This window comes from Callorhinus ursinus, unplaced genomic scaffold, assembly GCF_003265705.2.
Source record: "Callorhinus ursinus isolate GAN/ISIS: 27379988/994484 unplaced genomic scaffold, GSC_fseal_2.0 scaffold14, whole genome shotgun sequence".
In the NCBI taxonomy this organism is placed as follows: Eukaryota; Metazoa; Chordata; class Mammalia; order Carnivora; family Otariidae; genus Callorhinus; species Callorhinus ursinus.
Window position 1 is genome coordinate 18122152 of NW_027397076.1, and position 26615 is coordinate 18148766.

The window sequence follows — 26615 nt, forward strand, 5'->3', positions numbered from 1 at the left end:
ATAGAATACTTCATTTTCCTTTATTGCTGAATAAATAAAGCTGTTCTTTATTTAACATAGAGAATCTTTTCAAGGAAATTTTTATTTTCTTACTTTCCCCTCACTGAAGCATTTTCTTAGATAGATTTTATTCCAAAATGACTTTCAGTGCAAAATGGCATCTGTAATGTGATCTGTTGTCCTATGTGTATTAAAACATTTTCTGAATATCTTTTTATATATCTATAGAATTTGTAATGGTGTCCCACTTTTATAACTCATAATGGGGGACACCTGGGTCGCTTGGTTAAGCATCTGCCTTCGGCTCAGGTCATGATCCCAGGGCCCTGAGATCAAGTCCGCATTGGGCTCCTTGCTCGGTGGGGAGCCTGCTTCTCCCTCTGCTTTTGCCAGCCACTCCCCCTGCTTGTGCTCTCTCTCTCTCTCTGACAAAGAAATAAATAAAATCTTAAAAAAAAAAAAACTGATAATGGTTATTTGTGCCAATTCTTTTTTTTTTTTTTAAGTCTTGCTTGGGTTTTAGCAATTTTATTAATCTTCTGAAAGAACCAAATACTTGCTTTTTTGTACTATAATGTACACTTGCTTTTTATATCATCAGTTTATACTTTTCATTATTTTCTGTCTTCTGGGTTTTTTTGTTAGTTTGGTCTTTAGTTTTAATTTTTGTAAGGAGGGCAGTTGTTTTTCTGTTCTTTTCCTGACTTCTTGGGATGGATGCTTAATTTATTTTGGTCTATCAGTTTTCCTCTAAGCTGCATCCTGCATGTCCTGATGTCATATTTTTATTTCATTCAGCTCAAAATATTTCACTGTGATTTTTTTCTTTGCCCAGTGGATTATTTAAAAGTGCACTGCTTGATTTTCAAATCTTCCACTATTGTTAGAGTACATACTTTGTTTTATTTTAGGGCTTCAAAAATTGTTGAAATTTACATTTTATTTTTCAGCCTTTTTATATTAAATTCAACGAAGTCAAAAGTTAAATATTGTTTTAGTCCCTATGCCACAATATAAAGATCTTAGAAGAATGTAAAGCTGATCAACTCCCTGTATATTTACATGATATTCTTTTCATTATTTTAGTTTTCTTTTTTACCCTACAAGCTAGATATTATTCATGTTTTATATAGCAGTGTTTGTTAGGGTTACATATATATTAGCCATTTTATTTGCTATTATTTATTCTTGCATTTCTGGCCATCATTCTAGGTGCTTTTTCCTTCTTTCTGAATTGATTTTCTCTAAAATTCCTTTAACTCAAGTAACTGGTAGTGAAGCCTCTCGGTTTCATTCATCTGAAGGTTTAATATCTGCACTGCTTTGGGGCAGACAAACATTTCTTAGAACAAAAGAGGTACTAACCATAAATGATAAGATCGATAAATCTGATATCAGTATAATTAGAAACTTTCTATCAAAAGTTTATCGAAAAATACCACTGAATAAAATCATGGACAACAGAATGTGTGAGAAAACTTTGCAAAGGGTTTTCCAGTTACTAGTGAAACCCAAACTAAAATGGTTACCTCTACAGGAAAGGGCGAGTAAAGTTGAGTAATCAGAATAGAAGGAAGACTTCTTTTAATATACCTTGCTGTGTAATTCAGCTTCAGAATTGTAAGAATGTTGACATCTTCCAAAAATAATATAAATGAAAAAGAAAAAAAGCAAACCCTGAAAACTGAAGACAAATGGAAATAAATGAACTTAACCATCTATTACGTTGATATCATAGCCACACAGATAATTATTTCGTATGTCGTGGGAACGCAGTTTCTTGACTGCAGGTCCTTGAGAGAATCAATTCTATGGACAAATGGAACTATAAAGAAATATTAAACTTCACTAGTTTTGATAGAATTTTATATGTAGTAGGGTGAAATTAATAATTATGCTAATGTTAAGAATGTTGTTAAAAGCAAAGATTTTCAGAATATTGGAAACAATTTAAATGTCCATCAGTAGATGGACAATTTATTTATAATTAGTAATAATAAACACAATTTACTTATAACTAGTTAATTATAATCATACATAAAACATAGATGAACCTTAGAAATAATATATTGAATGAATAAAAGTCTCAAGTCTCAAAAGATGTATACAATAAAATGCTATTTTTATGAAAGTTGAAAACAAACTCAAAACCATATAGTCAGGCTCTGAGATGGCCTCCAGTGATCTTCCACTCCTGGTATTCACACCCCTGTAATCCTGTTCCCTGAGTGGGGGCTGAAGTTACTGACCTGCATCTAATATATAGGATGCAGCTGAGGTGCTAGGATTTCAGTCCTTGAGACTAAGTTACACAAAAACTGTGGTGTCTGTCTTAGATGCTCTCATTTTCTCACTGCTTGCTCTTATGGGTTGAATTGTGTTCCCTGCAAAAAAATTAAATCCCAACCTGCAGTGTCTCAGAATGTGACCTTATTTGGAAATAGGGTCATTGCAGATGTAACTAGTTAAGATGAAATCCCATTGAAGTAAGGCAAGCCCCTCATCCAATAGGGCCAGTGTCCTTATGAAAAGATGGTCATGTGAAGACAGAACCACACAAGTAGAATGACATGTGAAGATGAAGGCAGAGACTAGGAGTGATGCCCCTGTAAGCCAAGGAACCCCAGAGATTGCCAGCAAGCACCAGAAGCCAGGAAAAAGGAAGAAAGGATTCTTCTTTAGGTTTTTGTTTTTGTTTTTTAAGATTTATTTATTTATTTGGGAGAGAGACAATGAGCATGGAGAGGGGAGGGGTGGAGGGAGAAGGAGGGAGAGAATCTTCAAGCGGACTCCCTGCTGAGTACCGAGCCCAATGTGGGGCTCGATCCCAGGACCCATGAGATCATGACCTAAGCCAAAACCAAGAGTCAGAAGCTTAACTGACTGAGCCACCCATGCACTGCTTCTCTTTAGGTTTTAAATGAAGCATGGCCCTGCCGACACCTTGATCTTGGATGTCTAGCTTCCAGAACTATGAGAGAATAAATTTCTGTTGTTTTAAGCCACCCAGCTTGTAATATTTTGTTACAGCAGCCCTTGGAAACAAATACACTTCGTCTGATTCCTGACCCACAGATATGGAGATAATAGAGGATTGCTATTTTAAGCCACTGAGTTTTAGAGTAATTAGTTATGCAGCAATAGATAACTAGTACACACGTAGCTTTGGACTATATAAATTTGTGACAATTCTCAGAAGATCAGACTCAGGAATGGGCGGGACCTGGGAGTTCTGGGAGACAAGTAGCAGAAAAACACATAAAACGTCACGTGGCAAGAATAGTCTGCCCACAGAGATGAGAATATGTTACACACTTTTCTGGCCCCTGTATTCCTTGCCCTACATCCATTCACCGTCCTGGAAGAAAGCTCCAAGTCGGGCAAGGTTTAACTGTTTTCCCATCATTGGTGTTATCGGGGAATTAGAGAAAACTCTTGGCCTTTGGATTTCCAAAGGGATGGAGTGAGTTGTGTCTAGATTTACTGTTCCACAAAAGCTATTCAGATGGAGGATGAGGGAGTTACCCCAAAGAAACTGAGGTATATGGGGATGGGGCAAAAGTTGCCAGGGACCTTCAATTCAACATCTATGTGTCCTCTAAAAGTAAGTGTTTGAAGAAATAACAAAAATGGCATGGTATCATCATAGATCAAGAAATCAAAACTGTCAAAATAAAACAGGGGGTAGCTCTCTGTGAACTGACAACCCACGTGAGATGGGCTGACGTTGAATTCTTCCTCAAATTCCTTTCATTGGAATTCTAGGTGTGGCATTCAGCAATTTAAGTCTAAGGGAAGAGGGATGGCAAAAGTACAGCTTAGCTCAAACCACCTTATGCACTCTTTTAAAAAAAAAATTGTCTTAAAATGTTTTGCTTTGGTTACTAGAAAATTTTATTGAGCCCCATTTTTAGTCATACGTATACACACCACACACACATAGAGGCAGAACTGATTGCACATACAGCACTAAGCAAAAAGGTAATCAGACTGGTAACACACCACTCCCATCTTCATAAACAGTGCACTCAAGCACCTAATAAATCACTTGTTTTCATTCTATTTTGCAGAGAAAAGATAACACACTTGAGGATTGTGCTCACCTCATTACAGGAGGGTGAATCTTTTCCTGTCTAATAATTACTGCTTTAAAGTTTGTGCTTTTTCCCAAGTTTGTGTGTGTGTGTACATGCACCTGTATGCTTTTTATAAGAATTAAAGAACTAAGTAATTAAGCAGCTAAATAATAGAGACAAGAGGAGTGGAGCAAGTAAGTAAAACTTACTACAGTTACTTTTCTGAAGTGAAATCATAATCTGCCACAAGCCACATGCTTATACATTCCTGATGCATCACAGAAAATGGCATTCTAATGAAGCTCCACACACCCCACATTGGTATGTTCCAGAGGCAGCTGCTGGCTTGCAATTCCATAACTGCCTGATGCTAATATCCTAAGCCAGTCTCTCAAGGCTTCTTTGCTTGCCTGTCAGCTGCCCACCTCGGGGAATGGGCGGCGTCCAGCACCCAGGCGGCACAGGTGAATGTGTCAGCCCCAGCCGAGTGCCACCTTCCAGCGTCCTCTGCTGCAGTCTGCACACATACTGTTCTTTCTGAGCACACTGCTCCAGGTCTTCAATCCCCTAAAGGCTACCATGGTTTATCCGGTCATTACCAAAGTACTCAGGGAATGAACACAGCCTTCTGGAAAGGCAGATATCTAGCTGAATGAATACACCCCGGAGAACTGCTTATTGAAGTGATGTGAGCCAAGATCTGAAGCCTGCGTATTTAGCCGAAAAAGGATATTAGTGCTGACCCTTTATTCGTTGGGACTCTCATGTTCATTCCGCACCATTAAAATATAAATGTTAAAAAATAATAAAGTGCTTACCACCTTCTATATTTTAGGGGTTTGTCATCTGTAAGACGTCTCAAGAAGAAATTCCCAAAACCCTATGGAGCAATCCAAAGCAGCAAATGCATAGGAAAAATATGTTCAAGGAACAGACTTACTTCAGGGGGAGAAACCTCACTTCAGTCTTTCAAACCTTTAGAAATTGGGTCAATAACTACTCAGTTGAACACAGAACCTATTGTATCTTTGAAGCAGACAGAGTAATAACCGTTGTGTTTTTTTTTTTGTAGTCTCAAATATAACAATCTCTTTAAAATGAGCATAACACAAACAAACAGAAAAGTATTTCTTTCTTGTTCCCCCAAACCTGTCGGTCCTAGTAACTTATGTCTCAGTTATAGATTGCCCATCCCTTCAGTCATTCCAAATGGGAAATCCCAAATCTAAAGAGTCAGGAAAAAAAATAGTCTCCATCTCTCTATCACAGTGGTCATCAAGTTTTGTCAATTCTGTCTTTGGGTTCTTCCCTCTCTCTCCATCTGTCACTGTCAGGGTTTTAATTCAGTCCATTCTCATGTTTCCTGGATTATAATAATACCCTCACTGCAAAAAAAAGTATCACCTTGCCACCAGTCTCTGCTCTCTGTAATAATTCATCCTCCACACTGCTTTCAGCTACTTTTTCTAAAACACAGAAGCAAACCTGTCACCCCCAGCTTGATATTCTTTTTTTTTTCTTTTTTTAATTTAAATTCAACCAGCCAACATATAGTACATCATTAGTTTCAGATGTAGTGTTCAGTAATTCCTCGGTTGCATATGACACCCAGTGCTCATCACATCACGTGCCCTCCTTAATGCCCATCACCCGGTTACCCCATACCCCACCCCCCTCCCCTCCAGCAACCCTGTTTGTTTCCTATAGTTAAGAGGCTCTCATGGTTTGTCTCCCTTTCTGATTTCTTCCCATTCCATTTTCCCTCCCTTCTCCTATGATCCTTTGCACTGTTTCTTATAGTCCACATATGAGTGAAACCATATGATAATTGTCTTTCTCTGATTGAATTATTTTGCTCAGCATAAATCCCTCCACTTTCATCCATGTCAATGTAAATGGTAAGTATCAATCTTTTCTGATGGGTGAGTACTATTCCATTGTATTTATATATCATATCTTCTTTATCCATTCATCTGTCAATGGACATCTCAGCTCTTTCCATAGTTTGGCTATTGTGGACATTGCTGCTATAAACATTTGGGGGCAGGTCCTCTCTGGATCACTACATTTGTATCTTTGTATCTACTAAATACCTAGTAGTGCAATTGCTGGATCATATGGTAGCTCTATTTTCAACTTTTTGAGGAACCTCCATACTGTTTCCCAGAGTGGCTGTACCAGCTTGCATTCCCACCAACAGTGTAAGGGGGTTCCTCTTTCTCTGCATCCTCACCAACATTTGTTGTTTCCTGACTTGTTAATTTTAGCCATTCTGACTGGTGTGAGGTGGTATCTCATTGTGGTTTTGATTTGTATTTCCCTGATTCCAAGTGATGTGGAGCATTTTTTCATGTGTTTGTTGGCTTTGTATGTCTTCTTTGGAGAAATGTCTGTTCATGTTTTCTGCCCATTTCTTCACAGGATTATTTGTTTTTTGGGTGTCGAGTTTGATAAGTTCTTTTTTTTAAGATTTTATTTAGTTATTTGACAGGACAAGAGAGCAGGAGAGCACAAGCAGTGGAAGTGGCAAAGAGAGAGGGAGAAGCAGGCCCCCCGCTGAGCAGGGAGCCCAATGCGGGGGCTCGATCCCAGGATGCTGGGATCATGACCTGAGCTGAAGGCAGTCGCTTAACGAACTGAGCCACCCAGCGCCCCTGATGAGTTCTTTATAGACCTTGGGTACTAGCCCTTTATCTGATAAGTCATTTTCAAATATCTTCTCCCATTCCATAGGTTGCTTTTTAGTTTTGTTGACTGTTTCCTTTGCTGTGCAGAAGCTAACAAACAGATCAGAATATACCCAGGACTAAGTGGATCACCCTGTTTTGTCCACCCAGCTTGATATTCTTACTATGGCATTGACACCTCTTCATCCTCTAGCCCCAAGCTCCGAGGCCAGTAACTTCTGCTCTTCTACCCAACCAACTGCTCTTCACTAGGACTCCTCTATTCATTCTTTCCTGAACATGCTGCATGTTCTGAAGCCTCTCTCTTTTTGCCTTGCATCAGGAAGTGTCCCATAAAGAAAGAGAAACTTGAACAGGGAGTTTGAAAGTTTAATATGAAGAATTATTAATAATAACAGGGGATTGGAATGATGAAGGATTAGCTAGAAAGAAGTAAATGAATTCATATGAATATAGGAATAGACGCATAAAGAGCAGTCATCCTCTCCAGGCCTGAGATAAAGCATACAAGGGAGATCCACCTCCTCCCAACGCTGAGTTCCAGATATCATTAGGGAGGACATGGTCATAGCTCACTGATGGCAGAGAAGACACCATAGCGCTACACTGGAACAATCCCACTTGGAATTGTTGAAAATTCACTCTCTGGAACTTACTAGGAAAGCTATTCATGGGGATATGTCTCATCAGAAGCCCTTTGCTCTGCAGTGATCTAAGGGGTTCCCAGGGGCAGCTACTGGCCACTGAGCGGCACTGGCTTCTGGGTGCTGCTGGCTGCTGTGCACTGCAGGAGCCAAAAGCTGGGAAAGTCGATTGCATCTATTCAGAGAGCACCCTGGAACTAGGAAGTGAAACGCTTCTCTTGCAGTTTCTCTCCAGCACCCACAAATGACAAAGTTTGACATCCTTCTAGCTGACAAAGAAAAATTACAAAAGAGACCATCTCCATTGTTGTAGGTAATGAAGGGTGAGCAGGCAATGAAGGGTGAGTTTAGATCCACGGGGTGTAACTTGATAAATGGCACATGCCCACACCTTTTTCTCAGCACAGAAAGCCCATCCCTTATGGTCTAGTTCAAATGTTGCCTCCTCTCTAAAGCCTTTTCCTACCATATATCCTGAGCCCAAGCAAAACTAAACAATTCTTTGGAATGTTGTCCATATCATTATAAAAATATCTTTTTGTATAGTGAATTCATTGGTATGCCTCTCTTAATGCCATTTATTTCTTCCTGTGATATCTTCTAGGAAAGGAGCCATGAATTATGCATGTTGATGTCTCAGCCCCTAAAACAAGACCTGAAATCAGGGCAAGCACTCAATTTCAGAGTACAAAAGAAAGTAGAAAAACTAGAAATTGCCAGAGAGTGAAAATGCTTTTGGTTGCTACCTATTATGTCTTTTGAGTTAGATGGGCCCATAGATCTCACATACATTTTTCTTATCAGCTGAGGCCTGGAGACATCAGATAGCTTATGAGCATTATATAACCAGTCATTGGCAAAGCAAAGACTGCAACCCAGTTGACATGTATGACCTCAATTCCAGTGCTTTCTCCAACCTTTCATACTGATTTCTGCTAGGAAATGTAAGTCACATATTATTTTGCATTTAAATTGTTATTTTTCCATAATTGGTAGTTTAAGTCACCAGATTTCAATCAATAACTTATTCATCTTCCTGGTATTCAAACATGGGATCAGTGAAATAGGAAAACATGTAGATCATCCATTTTTCCTCTGTTTGTAATTTCCTTCCTCACTTTTTCATCTGTCTTCATTAAAGAAACACATTAACTCTAGCTCATTTTTTTTAAGATTTTATTTATTTATTTGACAGAGAGAGAGTTAGCGAGAGCAGGAACACAAGCAGGGGGAGTGGGAGAGGGAGAAGCAGGCTTCCCGCAGAGCAGGGAGCCCGATGTAGGGCTCGATCCCAGGATCCTGGGATCATGACCTGAACCGAAGGCAGACGCTTAACGCTGAGCCACCCAGGCACCCCTAACTTTAGCTTATTAAAGGGGATAAAGTAGGGACTCACCAGGCACTAGAAATGGAATCTGGAAAATCACACAGAACCATAGCAGTTAGTCTCTTCTCTTCATTTCTTTTTCTTTCAATCTTGCCTCTTAATAGTCTTCCCTCTTCTCTTTACACCTAGACCAGCCTTCCCTGTCTCTCTGTGAACACAGGAAAATAGTATAGTCATCTTAAACTCTAGATTAACAGGTCCAGCATCTGCCACTAGCCACCAGGAAGTTTGAAGTCTCAACTACAAATCTCAGGAGAGAGATTGACTGACTATCTTAGATCAGTATATCAGTTCAAATCCAAGCAGCTATGGTTGGTGGGCTAAAGACTTTTGTTTTGTTTTGTTTTTCTCTAATAAGCATCTCACCTAACAGAATAGAGGGGAAATCAGTTTAACAGAAGGAGGCTATAACCGAAGACAGAAACTTCAGTGTTCACTACATTCTACTACTGGAAATCCTGGGTAGCTTTCAGGTCCAGTTTAAAGATTCCCCCATTGGCCAATCTTGCCTGGATCTATAAAAAAAAATTAGTTACTCCTCCTGGATATTGTGCCTCTGTCATACAACTCACTTCATTTTGCCAATTATTATAATCTTTGCTTACATATCTGTCTTTTCCAACCGTGTGATTCATCTCTGTGTCTCCCATAACACTTAGAACAATACCATTAGATAGGTGTGTGGCATAGTATACATGGTACACTAAAGGACTTAATAAGGAAAATCATCTTTCTTACTTTGTCTTAATTTTCTTGGGTCTCTGAACATATATGATGCACTCATTAATTGCTTCAACAATTATTTTTTGAGAACATACTATGTTCTAGGCACTGTGGTAGACACAGTATATGTAGTGATGAACAAAACAGACTGTCCTTATAAAGCTCTCGCTCTCCTGTAGAATTTAAATAGTCAAGCAAGTAAACAAAGTTCTAGATTATGGTTAATGCCATTAAGAAAATATAGGGTATAATGAGGGGACCTAATTTAGACTGGATGGTCAGAGGAGCCCTCCTTGAATAAGTGGTCTCTCATGTGTAGTGTAGGAGATGACCAGAAATCTGCCAGGTGAATAGTTGCGGGGAGGGGCGGATATGGAGGAAAACAGAGAAATGTTGCCATAAAAAAGTCAATATGTGGGGCACCTGGGTGGCTCAGTCCTTAAGCATCTGCCCCAGGGTCCTAGGATTGAGCCCCACATCAGGCTCCTTGCTCCAAGGGAAGCCTGCTTCTCCCTCTCCCACTCCCCCTGCTTGTGTTCCTCTCTTGCTGTGTGTCTCTCTGTGTCAAATAAATAAATAAAATCTTTTAAAAAAAAAAAGGTCAATATGTGTGAAGACCCCAAGGTGGGAAGGAATTTGATGTGTCCTAAGAGTGACAGAAACTCAGTTTGTCTTAAAAGGTGGTCAGCAATAAGAAAAAGGAGCAAAGTTTGGTTATAGAAGTATACGAAATTCTGCTTATGCAGGACAGGGCTTGGTCTTTGCTCCTGAAAATATGAGTGCCACTGGAGTGCTTTAAAAGGGGCAGTATCATAGTTCAAATTTGAATTCTTGAGAGAGCACTCTAAATTCATACTGGAAGATGGATTAGAAAGGGGATACTGCAAATATGGAAGCAGAATATAAGTTCTACAGAGAGGTGGCATGTACACTGAGACTCCATAAAGAGATCTTTCTCTGCTCATACTGCTGAATTTCCTATTCTATCTCTGTGGTCCGGATGACGATGCTGCGACTTCCTACTTCCCAGTAGGCTGACCCATGGACTCCTCTTCCTGACGTTCATGTCTCTCCCGTCTTCTTCTAAGCCAGTCCTCTATTCTCTTAAATGACAACTCCTATATTTCCTGTTGGTTTTGGAATTTCAGTCAACCTCAATTTAGTCAAAAACTCTGTTAATGATGCGCATGCTTTTATGATTGTGACTGATCTCAAGCATGACTGGTCATTGGAATCATTTAAGATACTTTTTCAAAATACTTATTTCTTCACTCTACTTCCAGAAATTCCCAATCAGCAGGCCCCTGAATAAAACTGGTGATCAATGTTTGAGAACTTTTGTTCGTAGACTATTAGCAAATTCATATCATAATACTTTGGTTCTAAACATTTTCTAACATCTCTTCAGTTTCCAGAGGCCATGTAAAAAGAACAGTGCAGACTTAGCTTTAGAAATCACAGTCCAGGGGTGCCTGGCTGGCTCAGTCAGTAGAGCTTGTGACTCGTGATCTCAGGGTCATGAGTTCAAGTCCCAACTTGGGCATGGAGCCTCCTTAAAAAAAAAAAAAGAAAGAAAATTCTAGTAGAAGTCACAATCCAATCATTTGTCATGATTTGTCCAAGGCTGGCAACATCCTTTCCCATTGTGATGATTGCTTACCAGTTATATACCTGCCCTCAAAGAAAGAGATCTGTTCCTTCTAAAATTACATCATGGATTTTTCTAGATCCTGCAGCCACATATTAGTGACAATTTGATACCAACTGCACATAATCCTAATAGTAGCAATAAGCATTTTGATGCTGTGTCATATTAGGAAAAACTTTGCCTGATTTCTTATTACTCACTTATAAGGTTAAGATATGAGGTCATGTAAGACAAATGAAGGCTATGAGCTTATGCGATATGCCTACAGGCAAAAAACAAGAGCAAATTCAAAAACTCTAAGCTCCTAAATTTCCAGTCTTCTGTTTCTCGCCCAGAGCCATACTACCTCCCACACTGCACATGTTGTAAACTTTATGTAGCCCATCTGTTAAGAAGTTTGTTTTCCAAATTTTCAGGGGCTTGGCACTTCTGGACTGAGTACCAGAACTAAATTTGACACAGATTTTTACCTTTTTGCTAATTTTGAACTACAAGGGCACTGATGTTGGAAAAGGTCCGGGGAACAGAGAAAGTAACCTTTATGTACAGAAGCAGCACAGCAATGGTTAACATCATGGCTTGGGAAAACATAGACTTCACACCCGCCATGATAGCAGTAACAATGCTAAGGATATATTGAGTTTTCAGGTTCAATTGTGGGCTGAATGTGGGCACAGCGTGGCATTTGAAATTAGGCAGATTCAGACCATGATGTTTTCTCACAGTTAATGCAGAGACCATAGATAATAATTATGTTGCTGAGCCTACAGAGAATCTTTACGACTGATCCTCTATTAAACTGGCAAAACAAGAGGATAATGTCTCCAGCACTAACAAGTTGGCAGGAAAGTAGCTGGCAACTCCTCCCACTAATGTTCCATCTGTGCGAACCTTCAGTATGATCCAGGAGATTGTTTCCCCACACAGGTTGTGCCTGCAGTATAATCAAGAGAGAGCGAGACCGAGCAGAGATATCTTTATTGTTTCTGAAAGTCATTGCCACTGGAGGGTGAGCAGTGCATGGGACTGAGCACTAAGGCTCTTACGTCATTCTAAGGAGAAGTACCCATGCAGTGATGTCGACAGGAAAATAACCATTTCTATGTGCTGACTTGTCCAAGTGACATAAAAGTCACAGAACAAGAACAGTTTCTACCAGGATTCATTTTAGAAAAGCCTTTTGTTTCTTTTCTTGGAAGCTGGGAAAACTTCTTTTGTTTAAAAATATCTTTTCTGTTGATTGCTAACACAGTCCATGATACTTTCCCAGCCTTGACTCTCCTCCAGCATACTGGGTCGGCTGGCTCAGATTTTGTTCTAAAAGCACTTGGGGGTGGGGTTGGGGGTGGGGGGAAGAAAGGCTTTTGAATGCAAAGGGAGTGCACAAACCAGCTGAGGCAAATCCTGAGTGAGTTCCTTGAAGTGATGTCTACCATTATATGCTTTCAGTGCCACCCAGGAAGGATTCTCTGGATGTCCCCTGCCTCCTCTGAACTCTTAAGCATTCATTTGATAATTAAAATATAACTACCTTGTTTTGGTAATATTGGACTTCAAGTCTTATTTTTCCTTTAATATGATCCATAGTGCCTAGAATGGGCCTAATTCAACAGACTTTGTATCATGACTAAATAAATGTATTCTAAGCCATCCCTATTGAAGGATAGACAGAGAAGCATCCTGAGGTTACTCACAGAGGAAACATATCACCAGTGACTCACCTCATCCTTCATGGTAGGCACTCTACAGACTAACAGGTGATAACAGCTAATACTTTGATACTTTTGTGCACCAGACTGGGCTCTAAGCTCTTTATATGTTTAACCCATTTAATTCTCACAACATGAAACAGCTAGTGTTATTATTCCCATTTTACAGACGAGAAGACTAAGGCCCAAAAGAGTTTTAACTTCTTTAGGATCTTAACAACTAGTAAGTGGGGGCATTGTGATGTGAACTTGTGTGATCTGACTCAAAGCCCAAGTTCTTTTTTTTTAGATTTTGTTTATCAGGGTGCCTGGGTGGCTCAGTCAGTTAGGTATCTGCCTTCGGCTCAAGTCATGTGGGATTGAACCCCACATCGGGCTCCCTGCTCAGCAAGGAGTCTGCTTCTCCCTCTGCCTCTGCCCTGCTCATGCTCTCTTGCTCCCTCTCAAATAAATAAGTAAAATCTTAAAAAAAAAAAAAAGATTTTATTTATGTATTTATTTGAGAGGGAGTGAGAGAGCGAGAGGAGAGTGCAAGTGGGGGAGGGGTAGAGGGAGAGGAAGAGAGAAAGTATCTCCAGCAGACTCCCTGCTGAGCTTGGAGCCCAAAGTGGGACTCAAGGTGGGGCTCGATCCCACGACCCTGAGATCATGACCTGTGGTGAAATCAAGAGTCTGAAGCTAACCATCCGAGCCACCCAAGCACCCCTCAATGCTCAAGTTCTTAAGCACTACACCTACTGCCTCTAGATGAGAGTCCTCAATGTTGACAAGGGACACAAATTTACCATATACCATTATACCATATCTGCAGTATCTTTAAGACTTCGCATATGATGGAAATATAGAGGTGGCACAGGTTTTAATTACCTACTTTCTTTTGTGTTCTCCTTCACAGCATTCACATTGAACACATATTAGGGGTTTGAAGAAGCCCAGGCAGTTACTTCCTTCTCTCTTCTCTTCATTAATTCATATACATACTCCTACTCTACATTTGTTCACTCCCTTCCTCCTCCTCCAAACAAGGCAGAAGCAAAGACATATGAAATATTAATGCTGCAAGAGACATTAGCAAAGATCTACACAATTCTTTCCTGTGTGGAAGTTTCTATCATTACCTGATTCACCCAACAACACGGTTCAACATTTATCCAACCATGGTCTCAAGTGGAGTGTTCCCTTACCCATGGGCAGCTGAGGTGTCTCTCAGTGCTTCGTTCATAACCACATCATAGTGATTATCATTTTAGAGGAATGTTATTTATTGGCATTTAGATCTCCCCTCCTAGGCAGTAAATTTCTTGAGAACAAAAACCAGATCTTATTTATTTGATATTCCTAGTTCTGTGCATTATTGTGGGCACTTTAAATGGATGTTCTGAATGAATTAATTAATCCAATGCAAAGCCTTCCTTTTATAGCAGAGGAAGCTGCAGTGGAGGTAGAAATGCAAAGTGACTGCTCATGATCACATACCTAGTTTTGGAAAAGCTGACCTCGAGTCGGCTGCACTTTCCATTACGGATGCCAAGTTGTCCTCCCTAGCCTAAATAAAATCTGACCTCCTTAATACCTTAATACCTTAATGCCTTTACATCTTATAATGCTTATAATCTGTAACACTCGTTTAACTCTTGTGTTACTGTTCTGTATTTAACATTAAGTGTGCATGTGTATATTTTATTTCTGCCTAGATAATAATTATTTTACAGTTAAGAATGCACCTATTTTTTCTTTTGCTTTCACAGTGCTTTGATTGAAGGTTTGAGCTTGGAAAAGTTAGGGATTGGTCATCTTATCCACTGTAACTACTTCCATCATGAGCCACGATACTTGAAATATATTGACTTATCCTTCCTCCTTCTTGAACAATCCTTAATAGTAATAGATTGGGTTTGAATTTTAGCTCTGAGTAACCTCAAGTACGTTTCTTTTCTTCTCTCTCTTCTGTTTCCTCGTATGAAAAATAAAAAGGAATATGATCTACCTTTGGGGACTGTTTTAAGGATTAGTAAGATAATTATATAAAATATTTAACAAAATCCCTCACATTTAGCAAGTGCTCAATAAATGGATATTACTGGTACCCCCTCCCCCGCAGGCTTCCATGGATGATCAATTTCTCTTTTAATTACTATATATCTTTAAATGTGTCAAGTTAAACCTCAGTCCTATTGGACATGGAATTGTTTATATTTCTAGTCTGAAACATTATATGTAGATTTAATAGTTTAAATCTCAGAGGCTCTTGTTATTTATAACCCAGATTTCCCAAGGCTCATCTACTTATTGTCAGAAAAAAAAAGTTACATTAATAATAATCATTTACATTTTCTAGTTTCTGTCCGCACCCACTAATGAAAGATCTCCAGCTCCCAAGCAAGCTCCTTCTACCCACCCTTACTCCTGAGAGTCTCCAGGGTCACACATGGGCTGAGTCAGTATTTCAGATGTAATGAAGGTTTTTCTTCTTTCCCTGTGTCCTCTTTTTGTGTCTCTTTATTTATTGGCTTGGATTGCCCTTTCTCTGTCAGTAATAATTTCAGTCCCAGCAGCAAGACTGAAGAGGAGACTCCACCATGTCCTCCATTTCTCTCCTTCAAAAGCCCATATGTTTATTGACCCATGCTTATAGACCTCAAGGAGGCAGAGAGTAGGGTCCCTGACCTCACAACCCCTGCTTAGATTCAGCCAGAACATCCTGCTGACTTATTTATATTAAGTTGTTGGGTCCCACAGCAATGTAGTTCCCATCTACCTATAAATTCTTCTCAAAACTTTCCTCATTCTGTGGTCCATATGTCTGATAATGGCCCCAGCATCAAGAATTTCAGAGTAGTCTCATGTTCTCTATTTTGTTTCTCACAAATTATTCTAATTACTGCAGATTTTACCTCCATAATCTCTCATTTCTATCTTCTTCTTTCTCAAATTTCACAGCTGACAACCAAGGTGAGTCAGTAATGCTCTTGACTGGATTGCTGAAAAGTATTCTGAATTTATCTCTTTGCCTCTCCCTTTATCTTCCATCTACACAACAGTTTTCTGATCTACAAAGTTTGAACACCGGACTAAATCTTGCAGATCTAAAAGCCATTGAATCCATGAAAATCAAGTTGAACTGGCTAGACATTTGCCTACCAATTTACATCACTGTTCCCTTCCATTTTAGGTAAATCTCATGAACTAGGTCATTTTTTTTTCCAGTTCAGGTTGAAAACAAGTTGTTAGAAGCCAAGCCATAAACTCCTTTTTGAAAACCAGAAGTAAATGTCCTAGATTTCAGATGGGGAAGTTGCAGATCTGTACACCAAAGAGGCTGCTGTAAGACTGCTTTTATCTTAAATAGAAAAAAGTTAAGTCTGAGAAATAGTTAGAATTATTGATAGGCAGTTATGGGTAGCTGCCCTAGTATAGGAGCAAAAGTGATATTCATGTCATACTTCCCTAAACTATAAACCCCATGAGAGCAGGGTGGTGTCTGCCTTGTATCCTTGTGCCTGGACATACTACTTGATACATAATTAACACCAGATAATTATTTATTGAATAGATAAATGATGGGTGTCTTTCTAATCACAGTTTCTTTTATTTTAGTTCTATTAGCCAACATATAGTACATCGTTAGTTTTTGATGTAGTGTTCAGTGACTCATTAGTTGCATATAACAGGGTGCTCATCACATTGTGTGCCCTCTTTAATGCCCATCACCCAGTCACAATTTCAATACTCTCTATTATTTATAAATGGAAAGCTTCTTGAAAGCGGGTGCCCCTGCTTATTTTCCTGTGCCCTATAGGATTCTTTTTTTTTTTTTTTAAGATTTTATTTATTTATTCGACAGAGAGAGAGGTAGCGAGAGCAGGAACACAAGCAGGGGGAGTGGGAGAGGGGGAAACAGGCTTCCTGCCGAGCAGGGAGCCTGATGTGGGACTCGATCCCAGGACCCTGGGATCGTGACCTGAGCCAAAGGCAGACACTTAACGACTGAGCCAACCAGGCACCCGCCCTATAGGATTCTGTATAGTACTTTGTACAGATGGGATGTTCAAAAGGATTGAATGAAGTCTTCATTTTTTTTTAATTTACAGGTGTATTCATGTATATCACCAAAGGAAATAATATTCTCAACATGGCAATGCACTACAGAATCTGGAAATGGAATAAGAAGCCATTGAAGTAGTTGGAAAGCCTTTAAGGTAAGGACTTCTCAATAAATTCCTTCACAACCTGCCTAGAAAATTGCAAAATATATGAGGTCACGCAGGGAAAAGAAAACAATCCTTTTACATAGGAATTCCCATTAAATGGGTAGGTAGTGACAATTCCTTCCAAGTTTTGTCCACACCATCTTCAAACTCTTTACTGTTCCATTATTAGACTTTGGAACAACAACAACAAAAAGGTAGCTCTTTCTTCTCTCAAAGAAAATAGGAAGATTAGTGATGAAAAGATACTTGTTGCAAGAGTTAGAGTCAGTTGACGAGGCACTCACTAACGAGTACTTTGGGAAAGTTCATATGTATTTCAGAGCTCAAAGTTCACATCTGTCTGGGCTGATGGGCTGATGATACCATTTCAAACACCATTATTCAGGGAATAAAGTAAGGTAATGTATGTTAAAGTGTTTTTTAAAACATGAAATGAGATACATGTTAGGTATTATTATTACTATTGCTTTTGTTATTGTTTTATCCCGGTTTGAATTGTGAGCTTATCTGAATATCAATAATCACCTAAATACACTTCCTTAAGGTGTGGCTTCTCAATATGGTTACAATCAATGCTAAAAAAATAAAATTCCCTACATAAATGTTCAGTGTGGGAAACCCTACATCCACATAATTCCAGGTGCAAGTTTAAAATCATCTCAAGGGAGTAAAGGCAGTTAAAACTATTTCAGTGAAGCAAGGGAAAAATATTAAAGAAGACCATTGGATTTCACAGAAGGAAAAAAATAGAAAGAAATGAGTTGCACAGCAAGGATACTGGGTAGCCCCAACTGTATTTAATAGAAAAAAATTACAACCTTATACTCCCTTGATTATCCTTAAAAAAAATAATGTGACACTCTGATATATTACTTAAAAAAAAAAAAATCCTCAAACCTTCTACCCCAAGACTAATCTCTTCGTCCATCCGCTTTCTTTCATCTGCCATTCTCGCTTCATCTCTTTTAGTCTTTTTCCTCTGTCCTTTTATGTTTGGTGATTTCACAATTTCACCAATAGTTCAAAGTTTTATTGTCTTCTATTTCTTGCTTTTTAAAAAATTACTTTTTTCATGCTACTTATCTTTGTATCAGTTTTTCCCATTTTCTCTTACTACCATTTTTTAATTACCAGCGCTTTTGATCTTGCCTTTACTCTTCTCCACCTCATTTGTGTGAGTGTTCTGTTGTGCCGGCCTTGTATTGAAGTCTCCCCTCTTGTTTTCCCTTCCTTTCTTCCCCAATCCAACATAGCCGGTTTTGGGAGTATGTGGGGGCAGATGGTTCTCTCAGATCACTAGGTGGCAGTAATCCAGGTCTGGTTCTAATCAGATGGTTCTGCCCCTCCCCCTCTCCCTTAATGTTTATGTTCTATAAATGGTTTTTTATTCAAAAATTCATTCGGTCTTTCGCAGCATCTACTTCTGAAATCTAGGACATGTCACGTCAGTCTCAAAAATAATATAACTTAACACTTAAGGGTTTATGCCTGCTGATTTTGAGCTTGAACTAGGGAGGAAATGGTTTGGTTTATCTGCTTTTCTTGCATGAAAAACAATAAATTTGAAGGACTTTTTATATACATATGATAAAGCATAAAATTCTAAATACCAGTCCAAACATTCAGTTTGTGAAATACAATATATTAATGAGCTTTTCATACAAACATGCCTTTCAAGATCTCCAAATATTAGTAGATAATGTGAATAATCCATACTGTGTTCCATTGAATATGTAGTGACACCTGCCTGCTACTTTTTGCCTACCCTCTACCCTCTCCTTTTGAGACCTGACCCTGTTTTGCCATTTACTAGCTAGAAGACTTTGGATACATTATGAAACCTCACTGTAACTAAGTTTTTCCCATTTATAAAATGGGAATATTAATGGTACATAACTCATGGAGTTATTGTAACACTTAAATGATCTGATGTGTAAAACATTTAGAGCAACATCTGGCAATACTGATTTCTTGATGATATTTATTATTTGTTCATGATTTCCTTAAACCACCTATTATTTTTAAGCATTAGATTGGGGGATGAAGATTAAATGGGAACTGTTCCCTCGTTATTTATAATTATAGATGCAGATAAGTAATCAGATAATTACAGTGCAGTGTAGTAAGTGTGATGGGGTAGGAAGGGCACAGAATTTTATAGGATGAAATAGGATCAGTTGATTCAGTATTAGGGTATAGGAAGGAGAGGAGGAAATCTTTCCAGAGAAAGGTATATCTCAGTTGAAACCCAAGGGTGAAAATGTTGGACTGAATGAATGCAGAGGAGAGAAGGTTAGGAAGTGTTTCTGGGAAAGGAATAAGCATATGCTCTTCCTGCAGGTATGACTAGATAGGGAACACTGGCTTTATTCAAGAATTAGGCCATTATTTCTTAATGCGCACAGGTATCTGTGAATAATTCATTCTGATTCTCTATAATGCAGAAACAAAGGAGTCATTTTAAGGGCCAAGAAGAAGCTATTATAGACTGACCTACTGAAGTATGGCTGTGAAATAATGAAACAGATTTTTAAACAAAATGTGGCATGAATCTTTCTCAGATAATACACTGATCTCCTGCCTATAAAATGCTACTAAATTTGAATAAGGAATGCATTTATGAATTGTATTTTCCAAGAGTGGTGATGGGTTTATACTGAGTCATCGGTTATTCTCTCTTTCGGGCCAGTTGTGTAAATTTGCAAATCAGCTTGATGTGGGATGGGAGAAGGGCGCAATCTGGAGCAGTCCCAGAATGAAGCCACTGAACACCAGAGCAATAGAAGCCTGGATTAAGCGTTTTGTTTGTTTGTTTGTTTGTTTGTTTTTAATAATCAACTAACCTTGGGGTTTTATTCACTGGACTGGATGACCAACGGTGGGAGTTGGAGGGAATGATTTCCCTTTAACTTCTAGCCCCGTAAAGATGCAGTCCTGATTTTCCGAATGGGTAAAACAAACTTCCTACAGAATGCAAAATGTGAGCTAGCTTTGCCCTTTCTTTTAAAGCAAATAGCAGAAATGTGAAACAATGAGTTTAACCAATGAGAAAATAAGCCAGAAAATCATCTACAGATCCTTGCAGGAAACATCTATTTCAGCAAGGCAGAGAATTGTGGACACTTTATGTGATGAAATATGTAAGTGAAGCCCTTTGGGTCTGTGTATGGATGCAAAGTGATTAAATTGAATACTTACTGTAATTGCTTTCTACCATTTAGTCAAGTAGTGATTAAAATGGCAGCCGTATGGTATGGGCAACAAAAGGGTCAAGTGTATTCCTAGCTCTGGGTACGTCCTTCCAATCTTCAACTCCTCTTGTTATGCTCCTCTTTATATACATCGCCCTTTATTTAAGCTGTCAGACTTAAAGATGCCAGAATTCCTGCGTCTCTCTCTCTCTCTCTCTCTCTCTCTCCAACCCAGTTTTAAGGATTAAGTAGAGTCAGGAACCCTAAATAACTCTTCCCTGACCTAGAGCAATAAGGGACTTCAGGTAAGTGTGGATGGGTTGAGATGAATCTGAAAGCAACATCCCCCAAATCCTGCCTGCCAGCCAGAATATATTTCCCACAAAGCTCTTCACATCCTGGAGGTTAGCTGTTGGCAACTACTTAAGAATTTTCCTATAAAAAATTTACCAACCGCCTCCCCCCCTTAAGGACAGCCTCCTTTTTCAGTGATCTTTATTCAGTAATTACTCACACATTTCCCCTTCCTCCTCCTGTTTGGATTATGAAAAACCCTTTCACCTCTTCTGAGCAACTTGTGCCACCTGATTTTTCAGGAATTTCCTAGAATAGAGCAAGTAGCTAGTGATGCTAGTTTTTTTTTAAGATTTCCCATCATACATTATGAAATCACAGGCCTCTGGATAGTTAGCACAGATGCCTTCTTTCATTTCATAAACCTGATCATAGTATCTCTACTTCAAAAAGAAACTTGTCAACAGCAATCATTATTCCCTTATGATTGTTTTTCTTTTTAACTTACAATTGGTTACAATACCACAGGCTTCTAGTATAACGTCCTGTAAAGCTCACATAGTATTAAATATTTAAAGATGTCCCCCTGCAGCGCACTGATACATATAACATATGATCCTATTCATTTTTCCACCCTTATCCATTCTACCATTACTATTTAATTATATCTTACTATTTAAAATAAATCCACTCAACTATTTCTGGTCTTCCCACTTGGGTTACTGACTTTGAGGTACATGAGTGTGGCTCCCTTTCCTATAAGGTTCCACTCAGATTTTGTCCTTCCTTTTCCTCCACACCAGTTCTTGGTCCCCCGCCCCCTGTTCGCCTACCGTCCCTGGCTAACTGGGTAGCTCCATCTGTGATCTCCCTTCCTCTTTTGCATCCCCTCAGTCCAGTCCCTTACTCAGTAGCTAACAATACTTAAGCATTTTCCCATCCATGGCAGCTCCACACAAAAGCCTTTGAAAAGTTTGTCCACTTTGGAAAGGAATCAAAGGAAGCTCTAAACCAGTAGAGGACATTAAAGGAAAACTTTAAATATGTATCAAGTAAGGACATCATCTTATGACATAATTGAAACATTTCTAAAAAATCAAAGTAAATGGCTAAGGATAATGTGCATTTGCTGTGTGTGTGTGTATATTTGCTATGTATTAGGAACTAAAGGCTACACCTAAAATGTTGGAGGAATGTTTCAATAGTAGACAATCCACTGTCTGCATCTTATTCCTCTCTCTGGGCAAATCAATATCCATCCTCAAGCAATCTGCTGCCCTACAGAAGTTCCACTCCAAAGGAACCTTGAACTTAGACACTCGATCTTTTTGTCTCCCTCTAGGTTTTCAGAAACAGCACATTTTGTGATCATGATTTTTACCTTGATCCCTGTTCTTCATGCCGTTTAAGAACATGGGGCTTTTAGTATGACTCATTGAATAGCAAATATAGCATTGTAGTGAACTGCAGTTTGTCCTAATTAGAACATAAACCTGCTCCAAACGTCAATCTGAGATAGGACAAAGACAATGAGAGTGGCCACCAAGTCACCCTGGGCTCTGAAGGAAAGGTGGCATCGTACTTATTGAGAAGTATACTACACTTCCTTAATATTTTCAGTCTTATCAGGTAAATTATAACACTTCAGTTTCTCTCCCAGACCCTAAATGAACTAAGATAAAAATTACTTTTAGTCCCAAACCACTGGAGTCCATCTCAAGTAGAAACTTTAGGACAGATCTAGTTCTCTGCAAGTGGTCTCTGTATTTCCTGGTAGAAAAGGGTACACAAGAAGAGTACCCAAACGTCAAATGCAGAGAGGGCCTCCAGGAAGCCCGTGGCGTTTGAGAGAGACCTAACCTGGGCAGCTGTCCTGGGACTGCGTTCTCAGGGCCACTCTGGTTATCTCCCTTTTCGCCTGGCCTCCCGTCTTGTCCTCCCAGTCAGCCCCAAGGATTCTAAAACCTGACGGCGGTTCCAGTCAGAGCTAGCTCACCCTTTGGCTATGGGAGGAGAAACAAGCTTCTCTGAGCCCTCGCCCTATGGCATTTGCCTGGCAACAGGGTTTCCAAGAATAGCTATTTTCTGTGGTTTTCTCAATCCCCACTCCCTAGGGAAACCAGGGAGTGTAAACTTTTTTGGTCCTAAGGTTCGAGCATCAGCAAAATGTTTGCCTTGAGTTTTAGCCAGCATCTTATTTCATCCAAATGAATTCCCAAATCTCAATTTATATAAACTAAAATGCCCACCAGACAGATCAGTAAATTTTTATTCTGTAACACTAATGGAAACAGAAATAATTAAAGAAGGCTAAGTGACCTTCAGAAAGAGTATTCAATTGAGTGGCAGGTAGGGCAAGTTAAAACTTAATCCCAATGCCTCGGTCTCGGATTAAAGTACTATTCCGAGTCAAAACTGATGTTAATTGCTAGTGAAGGGAGCTTTTTCAATACACTTCTTTGACAGACCTACAGAGAAATTGAAGAAGGAAAGCAGAGTATCTCTGGAAATTCATTTGTAATGGAAAATGAAAAGCAGGGCAGAGAACCAAGCAAAAAATTCATAGTGTCATTCAACCCCCAACTCATAAATAATCTTTTTGAGGGAATTGTTTTTGCCACTTAAGTCAAAATTAGAATTACAAATGGGACACTTATGGATGTCTCCATAAACCTGGAGTGCAAATAAGCCATGTATCTTTAGTTCCTAATTAACAAACCTAAGCTTTCACCTGTCATATTGGCAAGACGCTCACTAGAGAGCCAGCATAGTATAACAGGAAAGAGCACAGACTCTGAAGTCAAACTGGTCTGGGGAAGCATTGAAAGATTAGGTAATTTTCCGAAGATCATACAGTGACAGTTGAGATGGGATGGTCTGGTTTCCATATTCAAGTAGTCAGAGCAGGGGGTCTGATTGATTTACTTATGTTTGCCTTTCTTTGCCACACAGTTCAGCTAGAACAAGGAGCTCTATCTACTGGACGGACAAGGCTCCTGGCAAGTAGTCCTGTCAGTTTGACAGATCCGACAGACCCCTACAGATCCAGGTCCCTGAAGAGGCCGCCAGAGATGCCCTGGGAAAATGACTCCTCTCTCTCCAAGGCTAAACCTTTGATAAAAATGGTATATTTTATTTCCTGTGGCTGCTGTAACAAATTACTACAAACTTGGTGGCCTAAAACAACTGAACCTTATTCTCTCAGTTCTGGAGGCCAGAATCTAACACCATGCTTCCTCCATAGTTCTAAGGGAGAATCCATCCCTTGCTTTTTCCAGCTGGTGGCTGCCAACACTTTCGCTTATGGCACTTCACTCCAGTATCTGCTTCTGTGGCCACATCACCTGTCCCCCTTCAGTGTGTGTGTGTGTGTGTGTGTGTGTGTGTGTGTGTGTGTGTGTATGTGAAATCTCTGTCTGCCTCCCTCTTAGAAGAATACATGTGACAGTATTTATGGCCAACATAGATGATGCAAGATAATCTCTATCTCGAGATTCCCTCAAAATGTAGAAGTCAAAATATCATTATTTACTTTCCTAACAATAGACCTACCTGCCTATCTTTCTAATTGTAGGCACAATATTTACATCCCAGGGAAAATCTATATCCTCCTATACTTGTGTCTTAGGAAAATGGGAAGATCTTCTAGTGCCTCAAAAACTATTAACCCATCTGAGGACATCCAAGGTGTCTCTCCAGCTTTTTTCTCACTAAACCAAGGCAAGCTAAAACCAAACCAAACCAAACAAACAAACAAACAAAAAAAAAAAAAAACGCAAAAACAATTTTGTCTTTGCAATGCCAAAACAGATAAATCCAATCTGTGCCATGTGGTATTGTGAAACCCAGAGAATGAACTAAGGAGATTTTTCCTCCTTTCACTCTAAGATATTTTAAAGTAATTTTCCTTTTGCTTCCCACTGCAACCTACAGACGTTTATTGCCCTACATGGCCAGTGTTCTTTCTTCAAGGCTTGTACATTCAGTTTATGGAATGGTTGGTATGCACAGTTGTTAAAGATGCCGACTCAGGCCCCAGAAAGCTGGGGTTCAAAAGCCTGCTCAGCCTTTTCCTAGCTGTGTAGTTATGGACAAATTAGTTACTAAGTCTCCTCCCTATACTTGTTTCTGGTCTGAAAAATAAAAGTATCTGCTCATTGTCTCTTACAAAGACTAAATAAATTAAATGCTTAGAATGGTGTCTGTCACATATTGAGCACACAATAGACATTCCTTCTTACTGTCCTCTTGCTCTTCCATGATCTTTCTATGTAGAGAACTCTCATTCATTCATCCCCCTGAATCACTGAAAGCTTTGACACATGGTTCCCAGGCTGCCTTTCTACTTCAAGGATGGGATCATGACAGAAACTTTGGCATCCTCAGTGGTGACTCATTTCCAAGCTCTTAATCCCCAGGATTGAATTTACCTTGAAACTAATAAAGTTGAAGCTTCAGGGTCCCCTTTTATTTGCATATGCCCTGTCCAAGGCTCTATGAGCTACTTTGTCATTTGTATTTGTTACTTGTATTCTTTTTTAAAGAGGGTCTTCCCCTAGTGGTGTAAGCTCCAGGCCCAACAAGACCATCTCTCCTCTTTTCCAGTGATTTTTGCACCTCAACCATATTCTCCAGTGGCTATTCTGGAAATTGGAAGCAGCCTAGCCTACCCCTGCATTGACATCACCTTATCCTGACCACAGCACCCCACTTCTTCTAGCTTTCTCTCCAAGGTTCCAAAAAAAAATCCATTTTTGATCCCAGAATCATTTTGATCTCCATAAATTAACTTTTCTTAGAAATTACACAAATTATGTGATTCTGTATTTTTTCATCCATAGATAATCTAAAACTCAGTTATTATTATATGTGTCCTAAAATATTTTGATCATGAAAAAAAAAAGTCCTATGCTCAAAAAATTGGGAAACCTTGTACTGGAGTTACTAGTAAAGTCAACATACAAACCAAGTGGTTGTTTTGAGCTGTGGATTATCAATTCCCAACATTCCTATTTATACATCCAGACTTTTCCTTGCCACATTGATGTATTCACAGTGAAATGATGCTCAAGGGCCTCTCTATCCACAAAAACATACCCAATGCCACCCATCACAAAGAGCTTTGCTTCAGAAATTTGAAAAGGTAACATGTGTTTTTATTTATGTTCTTATCTTAGGCCCGAACCTAATATTTCAGTATCCTAACCCTCAAAAATCAAAATTCAAATGCTATTAAAGGAAATCAAAGTTGACCAATATTTAATGAACATGAAAGATTTCCCTGGGTTTCTTTGATTGTTCTAGTATAACATAATAATGAGGAGGCAGTTACACTGTTAATATATCAGCATTCACACTGTGAGATTTTAATTTCTGACTTTCCAGTTACCAGCTGTGGAACCATAGTTAAATTAACCAACCATTTCTTACTTCAGCTTCCTCATTCGTAAAGTAAGGCTATTACAATATCTTGTTTTGGGGATTGTTTTGAAGATTAGGTAAGTTAAATATGGAATAGAGCCTGACTAATAGGAAACAGTCCATACATGTTAGCTGTCATCATATGTCACCCTCATTTCAAATAAGCAGGCCATTTGTTGGAGTATAGAAATATTTCTAATCATACTAAAATTTTGTGTAGGCTTGTATTATGACCATCTTTTTTATCTCAGATTTTACCTTTAATGTGGACTAAGATTTTATCCTGAAATAAATACATATATATATATATATATATATGAGGGGAAACTTATGATCTTGATGTGTAAACTTTGGTAATCTAACTGAAGGAAGAGAATTCCTGATGAATTGTCAGGGATATAAACCAGAAACTCCAAAGACCAAGTGTATATCCAACACTGTGTATCTTGCCCCAGAAGAGTATCTTTTTAGGAGGAGTATTCCCTCATCAAATGTCTATTAAGGTAACAGTGATAATAATTAGGATAAAAATATAAATAAAATTTATACCCTCCTGAGCTTATAATCTAGTAAGAGATAGAGATAACTGAACATCTTTATAACACTGTGAAAAGTAAGATAATT

At 39.0% G+C, this 26615-nt stretch overlaps 1 long non-coding RNA gene across 3 annotated transcripts in view; it reads left to right on the forward strand.

The window, feature by feature from the left end:
• LOC141374094 (uncharacterized) overlaps positions 1–23804 on the forward strand; it is a 78761-nt gene extending 54957 nt beyond the window's left edge. For all 3 annotated transcript variants that reach the window (XR_012380665.1, XR_012380664.1, XR_012380663.1), the window contains 2 exons: positions 16966–17073; positions 23523–23804. This is a non-coding gene — a long non-coding RNA (uncharacterized lncRNA). The remainder of the gene's footprint in view (positions 1–16965; positions 17074–23522) is intronic.
• The last annotated feature ends 2811 nt before the right edge of the window (positions 23805–26615 follow it).